Below are 9,959 nucleotides of genomic sequence, written 5' to 3' on the forward strand. Positions count from 1 at the left end.
TTTCTTTCTTTCTTTCTTTCTTTCTTTCTTTCTTTCTTTCTTTCTTTCTTTCTTGTCAGAGAGAGAGAGTGCACACAAGCAGTGGGAGAAGCAGGCTCCCCTCTGAGCAGGGAGCCCAATGTAGGACTCGATCCCAGGACCCTGGGATCATGACAGGAGCTGAAGCTCAGGAGCTTAACCGACTGAGCCACCCAGGTGTCCCTGGACATGGACATGTGTTTCAATTCTCTTGTTTGAAGAACTGTCAGAATGTTTTCTAAAGTGGCTGCACCATTTTACATTCCCACCAACAGGGTATGACTGTTCTAATTTCTTCATACCTTTACCAACAGCTGCTATTATCTGTCTTTTTATTATAGCCATCCTAGTGGGTGTGAATTTGTGGTTGTGATTTGCATTCCCTTGATGGAAACTGATGTTGAACATCTTGTGTGCTTATTGGCCATTTGTACATCATCTTTGGATAAATGTCTATTCAAGTTCTTTACCCATTTTTTAATTGGACTATTTGACTTTTTGCTGTGGAGTGGCAAAAGTGTTTCTGTATTCTACATAGAAGTTTCCTATGATTTGCAAAAATTCTCTCTCATTGTGTGGATTGTCCTTGTACTTTCTGGGTGCACTTTGAAGCGCAAAAGTTTTCAATTTTGAGGATATCTCATTTATCTATTTTTTTCTTTAGTTGCTTGTGCTTTGTGAGCCATACATAAGAAACCATTTCCTAATCTAAGTTCATGAAGATTTCTGCCTCTTTTTATCTAAGAATGTTAGAAACATAAAGTTCACAACCTAGTTATAAACTTATAAGCTTAAAATTTAGAAAACTTTTGGGGCACCTGGGTGGCTGAGTCGGTTAAGTGTTCAACTCTTGATTTTGGCTCAGGTCATGATCTCAGGGTCCTGGGATGGAGCTCCACAACTGGCTCCACACTCAGCAGGGAGTCTGCTTGAGAATTCTCTCCCTCTCCTTCTGCCCCTCCTCCCCAACCCCATGTGCTCTCTCTCTCTCTCTAAAAATAAATAAATCCTTTTTAAAAATTTATAAAAATGTTTTGTAAACTATAAACGTTTTGGGGCGCCTGGGTGGCTCAGTTGGTTAAGCGACTGCCTTCAGCTCAGGTCATGATCCTGGAGTCCCGGGATCGAGTCCCGCATGGGGCTCCCTGCTCAGCGGGGAGTCTGCTTCTCCCTCTGACCCTCCCCCTCTCATGCTCTCTCTCTCTATCTCATTCTCTCTCTCAAATAAATAAAACCTTTAAAAAAAACTAAACGTTTTATAGCTAAAAGCTCTTATATTTGGATCTTGGATCCATTTTGAGCTAACCTTTGTATGTGTTTGAGAGAGGGGTCCGATTTCATTCTTTTTTTTAAAAATTTTTAAAGGATTTTATTTATTTATTTGACAGAGAGAGACATAGCAAGAGAGGGAACACAAGCAGGGGGAGTGGGAGAGGGAGAAGCAGGCTTCCCACGGAGCAGGGAGCCCGACGCGGGGCTCGATCCCAGGACTCTGGGATCATGACCTGAGCCGAAGGCAGACGCTTAATGACTGAGCCACCCAGGCGCCCCTGATTTCATTCTTTTGCACATGCATATCCCATTATCCCAGCACTATTAGTTAAAAAGAATGTTCTTTCTCCATTGAATTCTCTTGATACCTTGTTGAAAATAAACTAACTGTACACATCGTTTATCTCTGGAATCTCAATTGTATTCCATGAAGATATACATAGCTATCTATCCATCTGTCTATCTATCATCTATCTCTCCTTTCTTTATGCTAGTACCACACTATTTTGCTTATTGCAGCTTTGTAGTAAGTTTTATCAAGACCTGTGATTCCTCCAACTTATTCCTCTATTTCAAGTTTTTCTGGATTCCTTGCATTTCCATATGAATTTTAGGATCTGCTTGCCAATTTTTGTGAAAAATAAAAAAGAAGCTAGGATTTTGATGGGGATTGCATTGAATCTGTAGATCAATTTGAGAAGTATTGCCATCTTAAGAATATTAAATCCTCTGACCCATGAATTTGGGATTTAAAAAATCTTGGGCGCCTGGGTGGCTCAGTTGGTTAAGCGACTGCCTTCAGCTCAGGTCATGATCCTGGAGTACCCGGATCGAGTCCCGCATCGGGCTTCCTGTTCGGCAGGGAGTCTGCTTCGTCCTCTGACCCTATCCCCTCTCAGGTGTTCTCTCTCTCTCATTCTCTCTCTCAAATAAATAAAAATAAAATCTTTAAAAAAAAATCTATTTAGGGATGCCTGGATCAGCTGGTTAAGTATCTGTCTTCAGCTCAGGTCATGATCTCGGGGTCCTGGGATCGAGCCCTAGGTCCAGCTCCCTGCTCAGTGGGGAGTGTGCTTCTCCCTCTCCCTCTGTCCCTACACCATACCCCACTCGTGCTCTCTCTCTCTCAAATAAATAAATAAAATCTTTTTAAAATATTCAGAATTACATTAATTGAAGTATGTCTGGCTGGCTCAGTTGGAAGAGCATTCAGCTCTTGATCTCAGGGTCATGAGTTTGAGCCCCACAGTGGGTTGTAGAGGTTACTTAAAAAAAAAATTTTTTTTTTAATTACATTAATTGATTTTGGATGTTAAACCAACCTTGCATTCCTGAGAAAAATCCCACTTGGTAATGCTGCATAATAATTTTTATTTATTTATTTTTAAAGATTTTATTTATTTATTTGACAGAGAGAGAGACAGCGAGAGAGGGAACACAAGCAGGGGGAGTGGGAGAGGGAGAAGCAGGCTTCCCGCCAAGCAGAGAGCCCGATGTGGGGCTCGATCCCAGGACCCTGGGATCATGACCTGAGCCAAAGGCACACGCTTAACGACTGAGCCACCCAGGCGCCCCTAATAATTTTTATATATTGCTAGATTTGGTTTGTTAGTATTTTGTTGAGGATTTTTGTAAGAAATACACTTGTAGTTTTCTTTTCTTGTGATGTCTTTGTCCAGTTTTATTATCTGGATAATGTCCGGTCTAACTTCTGGCCTTCACTTTTCTTCCGCCCTAACTTCCTTTACCTCCCTGGCTCTCTACCAGGACTGTCCCAGGTAGAGAGTACATCCTGGGAATGCCAAATCATAGGCCCTGCTGCTGGAGCAGCAGCTGGTATCTGTACTATAGACCACAGTCATCACCCCCTACCCAGCCAAATGGCTGGATAAATTACGGGCTTCTCACAGGAGAATGCTCCAGGACCAGGGTTGAGGATGAGATAGGGGAAGGCAGCAAGCTTTGTAGGCAGGGCAGTGATTCTGGATTCAACCAAGATTTAGAGGCCAGTTCTCAATTATCTACACATAGTCCCCTCTCAACAGAAATCCCTCCACCTGGAGCCTGCCTTCCTTTCAGTCCCTAGCCCTGCTCTGACCTCATCTACCTACTCCTATTCAGCAAGCTCCAGCAAACAAATTTGTTTCTTCCCAGGCTTGGGGCCTTTGCACTTGCTTCTCCCTGGGGATGGAACACACTGCCCCAGATTTGCCCATCCATGATGCTCTTTCTCAGCTCCAGTCATACTGTATTAGGTTTCTATTCCTGCATATTAAATAACCACAAACTTAGCATCTTAAAAACAAAACCCATTTTTAAAGATTTATTTATTTATTTGAGAGAGAGAGAGAGCGCGCACCAACAGGGGGCAGAGGGAGAAATAGACTCCCCAATGAGGACGATCCCAACACCGAGATCATGACCTGAGCTAAAATCAAGAGTCGGATGCTTAACCTACTTGAGCCACCCAGGCGCCCCACTCATTTCTTATTTCATAGTTCTATAGGTCAGAAGTCCAGGCTGACTCACCTTGGTCCTCTACTTAGGGTCTCACAAAACTGAAGTCAAGGTCTTGGCCAGTCTGGGTTCTTATCTGGAGGCTCTTGCATAGAGTCCACTTTCAGACTTACCCAGGCTATTAACAGAATTCAGTCCCATTTGGCTGTAGAACTCAGGTCCCTGTTTTCTTTCCTGGCTGTCAGTCAGAGGTTGATCTCAGCTTCTAAAGGCCATCTACATTCCTTGGCTGGGATCCCTTCAAAACTGGCAATGGCACATCAAATCCTCCTCTTTCAAATATCTCTGACTTCTGTCTTCCTCTTCTGTTGCTAGCTGGAGAAGCTTCTCTGCTTTCAGAGTTCATGTAATCACATTGGGTCCACCTGAATAATTCAGGATACTCTCCCTATTTTAAGGTCAACCAATTAGTAAACTTAATTACATGTGCAAAGTCCCTTTTGTCATGTAAGGTAACATATTCATAGAGATTAGGGCATGGAATCTTTAGGGGCCATTATTCTCCTTACTACAGTTCACCCTCTAGCCCTCAAAGATTTGTCTGTTCCACAAGCAAAATACATTCACTTCCTCCCAAAGTCCCTAAAAGTCTCATCCCATTACAGCATCAAGTCAGAGTCCAAAAAAATCTCATACAAATCTTATCAAGTCCAAAGTCCTAAATCTCATTATCTAAAAGTAGATGCAGATGAGGCTCTGGGTATACTCCTTCCTAGAGCACAATTCCTGCCATCTGTGGACCCATGAAACTAAACAAGTCATGTACTCCCAATGTGCAATGGTGGGACGTGCATAGGATAATAGTTATAGACATTCTGGTTCAAAATGGGAAGAAATGGAAGGTAAAAAGGAGTCACTGATCCAAAGCAATTCCAAAATCCAGCTGAGCAAATTCCCTTAGGTTTCCAGTTCTAGAAGGACTCCTCCAGGGCTCTGTTCTGCCCTGAGCTCTCGGGTCTGTCCTTTGGATTAGTCACCTTCTCTAAGAAGCCATTCCTGACTACCTGTTAGCACACCCATCTCCAAACCACTTGCCATTTTTTGTCATACATGTCATGGTTTTGGAATATCTTAGTTATTTCTTTACTTGTCCTTTCCACTAAAATAAAAACTCCACGAAAGGCAGAGACCTTGTCTGTATTTTCACCTCTATTTCTCCAGCACTTTCCATAATATCAGGTACATAACTCTTGCTCAGTATTTTATGAATATATGAAGAATGACTGAAATGTGGAATGGGGCGGTATGGTAGGCTAAACAATGGCCCCCTAACCATGTCCACATCCTAATCCCCGGAACCTGAGAATGTTGCCTTAGATGACAAAAGGGACTTTGCAGATGTAATTAGGAATTGTAAAATGGGAGATTATCCTGCAGTATCTGGATGGGCTCAAAGTAATCAGAAGCATCCTTATAAGAGGGAGACAGGAAGGGCGCCTGGGTGGCTCAGTTGGTTAAGCGACTGCCTTCGGCTCAGGTCATGATCCTGGAGTCCCTGGATCGAGTCCCACATCGGGCTCCCTGCTCAGCAGGGAGTCTGCTTCTCCCTCTGACCCTCCTCCCTCTTGTGCTCTCTCTCATTCTCTCTCTCGCAAATGAATAAAATCTTAAAAAAAAAAAAAAAAGAGGGAGACAGGAAGGTCAGAATCAGAGCAGAAGGTGATGTGACAACGGAAGCTGAGCATGGAAAATGTTCTTTGAAGTGGAGGATGAGGCCACTAGTCAGGGATGCAGGCATCCAACAGAAGCTGAAAAGGGCAAGCAAACAGTTCCTCCAGAAGGAGTCAGCCCTGCCAACTCCTTGACTTTAGCCCAGTGAACTAATATTGGATTTCTGATCTCCGGAGCTGTAAAAGCATAAATGTGTGTTGTTTAAAGCCACTACATTTGTAGTACTTTGTAACAGGAGTAATAGGAAATTAATACAATTGGGATGGGTTAACACGGCTAGTGTGTGGCTGTGACTGCTGATGGTCCCCCAATATTCATCCTTCCAAAGTTAGCTTGTTTCCTGGGAATAGTTCCCCAGGTCCCCTAGAACTTTTATCCAGACAAAAAGCTTGCCCAGGGTGAAGATTGTATTTCTTGGCCATGTGACTACATTCTGGTCAATAGGATTACAGCAGAAATTCTCAGTGCAACTTCTGCAATTTAGGGTAAAGGACAAGCCATCCCCTTCACTTTTCTGCTTCACAAGGGCTAAACTGTGGAAGTGGTGATGGACCATCTTAGACCATGTGGGTGAGGGCAATATCCCAGGGATGGAACGGCAATAAGATAAATAAAAGAATTTATTATTGGGGTGCCTGGGTGGCTCAGTTGGTTAAGTGTCTGCCTTTGGCTCAGGTCATGATCCCAGAGTCCTGGGATCGAGCCCCACATTGGGCTCCTTGCTAAGCTGGGAGTCTGCTTCTCCTTCTCCCTCTGCCCGCCACTCCCCCTGCTTGTGCTCTCTGTCAAATAAATAAAACCTTTAAAAATTATTATTATTTTTTATTATTATTCATTGGTCCTGATGACTTCATGCAAAGACCCACCATAGTAATTTGGACTTTTATGTAAGAGAGAAATAAACTCCTACCTTGTGTAAGCCATGGTTAGTTTGGGTCTCTGTTTCATGCAGATGTACCCATAGGCAAAAATACAGAATTTCCACTTATTATCCATTATGTTGGGGCTTCTCGGAAGGGCAGACATCCATGCAATTAAGGCAAGTTTGGGTTTTATTGTTTTTCCTTTTGGACAAGTCCCTTGTAACGGAGCCATTGTGGTCTTAGGACATATGTGAGATTGGCATTTACTAGGCACCAAGTTGATGCTAGAAGGTCTGGGGCCCCATCCCCCAGATGTCTTTCTAGTTCACATAAGCAGCTACCACAAGTTGCCAAGAACCAGCAAGAATCAAGAAGGCTCACTGGACCTGAGGGTAAATATCTCTAAACAAGGGGCAAGCCTCAGACCTTAGAGAGCCACTGCAGCTCATTTTGGTATGTCATTGTCTTGATGATAGGAAAGGAGAACTACGGGGCGCCTGGGTGGCTCAGTTGGTTAGGCTTCTGCCTTCAGCTCAGGTCATGATCTCAGGGTCCTGGAATCAAGCCCCACATCAGGCTCTCTGCTGGGTGGGGAATCTGCTTCTCCCTCACACTCTCCCTCTGTGCTCTCTCTCTCTCAAATAAATAATGAAATCTTTAAAAAAAAATAGGAAAGGAGAACTGAATAGAGAATCTCTGCAACATGGAGGGAGCTTTTATCAGTCAGCTAGGATCAAATTATGCTGCAGTAACAACCATCCCAAAATTTCAGTGGCTCACAACAAATGTGTTTTATTTTTTTTAATTTGCTAATGTTTATATCAGTACACTAAAACTAAATTTTAGAGACACTGGATATCATTAGTTTGGATACCATTAGTTTATTATAAAAGAGAGAAATGAAAATTATTTACATGATGAAAGATTTCACAACTTCACTGGAATGGGCAGCTTCACTTTGTGCCATTTTAATAATGATTTCAGTTCACATACTTTCCAAGAATGTCACCATCTCTAAGTAAGAAATAATCCTTGTCATCTAGAACTAATTTGGTGCCTCCATATTCTGGGAGAAGAATTTTATCTCCAACTTTCACACTAACTGGTTGAATCTCTCCACCCTTTCCTTTAGAGCCTGATACAACAGCTACTACTGTTGCTTGCCACACTTTTCCTTGAGATTTTCTGGAAGCATAATACCTCCTTTGGTTACAGTTTCAGCTGCACTCCTTTCAACTAAAACTTGGTCAAATTGGGGAAGAAACTTTCTAAACGCCTGCCCTGCCATAACTCCAGACGCCACAGTTTGTACTCTGCTCTAGAGCTGCCGCCCCAAATGTGTTTTTCTCACTCATATTCCATGTCCTCTGTTGGGGGAGGTCACCGAGAGGATATGACTGCCAGTTGACCTGTGAGCAGCACCCCCATAATCAAAGGTTCCTCATACCCCTTCCATGTCCTTGGAATGTACTTGCCTTCCCTGCGCCCAGAGACTGCCCCAAGAATGCAGCTTTGAGAGAGCACCGTGTTGTTGAGACCATCTGGATGGTATACATGACTGAATCCAGTTAAGGCCTCTATATAAAACATTTTTTTAAGAAGGCTCCACGCCCAGTGTGGGGCTTGAACTCATGGCCGTGAGATCAAGAGTCACATGCTCTACTCACTGAGCCAACCAGGCACCCAAGGCCTCTATATAAATTTTTAAGATTTGGTGGGAGCTGAAAAAAAAAAAAAAAAGATTTGGTGGGAGGTGCAGAGATCTACTCATCTGGTGGCTGCCCAAGACAAGCCTTGCATGTAAGTCCCTTTGCTTCTTAACCCCGCTATGTACCGATCTGCAGTGGTCTGCCTCTTTGTTCAATCTCTCCGTGCTCTCTATGTACAGGGGCTGGTTTCAGATTTCACTTGGGAAGCTCCTGAGGATGTTATGAACCAACATCCTCCATGGGACAGCTGTTGCTCTGTTCTACATCATCTTCATTCCAGAATCTAGTCTGAAGGAACAGCTTCAATCTGGAATTTTCAATCTCAAGACAAAGAAGAGAAGAAAGGTGTCAGTCCCCATGATGGCTCTTAAAGCTTCCTCTTGGAAGTAGAACATGTTACTCCTACTCGAGTTCCATGGCCTAATGCAAGCAACATACCCAAAGCTGATGTCAGTGGAGTAGGGATATATGATCTTTTCATATGGCGGGGCCCCACAGAGAGGGTTAATGAATGAGGGTTTTTGAACGATTGTGAAATCCTCTTAGTCTGCCTTCTTTGTCACAAATACGGCCTTTGTGTTTCTTCTACATCAAAATAAACACATATCCTTCCCCAGGGAGACCACCCAACTGACCCATCTAATCATGGCATCAGGCTCAAGTCCAGGACCACTAATAGTCTCTGTATCAGGTCCAGAGGCGGCTTCTCTTGAGCCAGAGACCTATGAACCAAAATGATCACCATCATCACAAGTTACCTCCCCACACACATCCAACATATGAAGTGGAACAGGGACAGGATAATAGCAGTAAACACTCCCATTTAGAAGGAAGAATGGGAGACACACAGCACTTACTGGTCCACAGTAATTGCAACATCCTGCTAAGCAGATGTTGCAAAGGCCCCCCACCTTTACCTGGGAGTGGGATTGCTTCCTGGGACTAGTTCCCTAGTTCCCATAGAGTAGCTCCTCCTTTCCCATTTATTCTCCCTGGCCACATTTGAGAAAACATTGGAGGTTATGCCCTTCTGAGGCAAAGCAGCTTTCCGTCTCCTTTATGCCCATAGAAATTTGGGAACCCTCAAGGTCTTGAACATTCATGGTCTTTTAAAAATCCAACCTAGTGGGGGTGCCTGGGTGGCTCAGATGGTTAAGCATCTGCCTTCGGCTCAGGTCATGATCCCAGGGTCCTGGGATCGAGCCCCACATCAGGCTCCTGGCTCAGCGGGGAGCCTGCTTCCCCTCCTCCCTCTGCCTCTCTCCCTGCTCATGCTCTCTCTCTCCCTCTCTGTATCTCTGTGTCTCAAGTGAATAAATAAAATCTTAAAAAAAAAAAAATCCAACCTAGTGGCTTTTTGTGTGGAGGGAAAGCAGCTTCTTATCTATTTGATTCCAGTCAGTTCTATGGGCTAACTGCCAAACCCACAATTCTCTTCGGACATGTCTCTCTCTTTAGACTTAATTGTAAGCAAATGGAACCTACTAACTCCTTTGGGAATTGCACTCTTAATCTCACTTTTCTGAATTACCTTGACTAACTGAAAGGCTTTACTGGGAACCACTCTGACCAATTCAGAAGTTTCTACAAAAGGCATGAGAGTCATACACTTGATAAGACCCTTGCCACAAAGATTAATTTCACTCAAACTTTTCAGCTTAAGGGCCTTGTCAACTGTATCTTTCACTGGTTAAAAATGTAGATCACCTTCCTGGAGTTTCTATAATCTCTTCCATTTCTTTTTTTTTTTTTTTTAAGATTTTATTTATTTATTTGACAGAGAGAGACACAGCGAGAGAGGGAACACAAGCAGGGGGAGTGGAAGAGGGAGAAGTAGGCTTCCCGCCGAGCAGGGAGCCCGATGCGGGGCTCGATCCCAGGACCCTGGAATCATGACCTGAGTTGAAGG

The 9,959-nt window shown here is 43.6% G+C and overlaps 1 pseudogene; it reads right to left on the reverse strand.

The window, feature by feature from the left end:
- Positions 1-7,197: 7,197 nt before the first annotated feature.
- Positions 7,198-7,934, reverse strand: LOC117999214 (annotated as a pseudogene).
- Positions 7,935-9,959: the final 2,025 nt, after the last annotated feature.

Source organism: Mirounga leonina, unplaced genomic scaffold, assembly GCF_011800145.1.
Source record: "Mirounga leonina isolate KUSES-001 unplaced genomic scaffold, KU_Mleo_1.0 Mir_454, whole genome shotgun sequence".
NCBI lineage: Eukaryota > Metazoa > Chordata > Mammalia > Carnivora > Phocidae > Mirounga > Mirounga leonina.